At 49.0% G+C, this 551-nt stretch overlaps 1 protein-coding gene and 1 non-coding gene across 2 annotated transcripts in view; one reads left to right on the top strand and one right to left on the bottom strand.

The window, feature by feature from the left end:
- LOC103922939 (zinc finger protein 850-like) overlaps positions 1 to 551 on the bottom strand; it is a 158981-nt gene that overhangs the window by 123481 nt on the left and 34949 nt on the right.
- Positions 34 to 105, top strand: TRNAP-UGG. The gene has a single exon. It is a non-coding gene; the product is annotated as a tRNA-Pro (tRNA).

Raw genomic sequence — 551 nt, 5'->3', positions numbered from 1 at the left:
CGACACGCGCACCGGGAAGGGGCCTCTGCAGGCGGCTCGTTGGTCTAGGGGTATGATTCTCGCTTTGGGTGCGAGAGGTCCCGGGTTCAAATCCCGGACGAGCCCAAGTTTTATTTTCCCCCCTTCCTCCTCTATTTTTCTTGTTTGTTTGGGTTGTTGGTTTTTTTTAATAATAATTTTTTAAATAAATATTTTAATTAATGATTTTTCCCTTCCTTCCGCAGCTTTTTCAAGTCCCGTTCCAGCCGCAGCGCTCTCAGCAGCTCACTGGGAAAACCCACGGCGGGGAGAAAAAAAAACCCAGGTTTCAGGACCTTTTTGCCATTACACAGCTCAGACAGGCGCCTGAGTTCCCCTGTTACTTGTAAATAAACCCTTCCCTGCTAATACCTTTCGTTACCCTCCCAAACCACACAAAGAAGAGGCGATCGCTGCACACAGCCTCCCTGGGCCTCCGCTTTTGCATAAATCTCACGGTTTGTGCACAGCGGCGTAAATTCAGCATTTCCCTTCGCACAAGAGCTGTGGATACACAGAAATGCTCCAGCTCT

Source organism: Pygoscelis adeliae, unplaced genomic scaffold, assembly GCF_000699105.1.
Source record: "Pygoscelis adeliae isolate BGI_AS28 unplaced genomic scaffold, ASM69910v1 Scaffold459, whole genome shotgun sequence".
Taxonomy (NCBI): domain Eukaryota; kingdom Metazoa; phylum Chordata; class Aves; order Sphenisciformes; family Spheniscidae; genus Pygoscelis; species Pygoscelis adeliae.
Note: the sequence above shows the minus strand (reverse complement) of the source record. Positions and strands in the feature narration are given on the sequence as shown.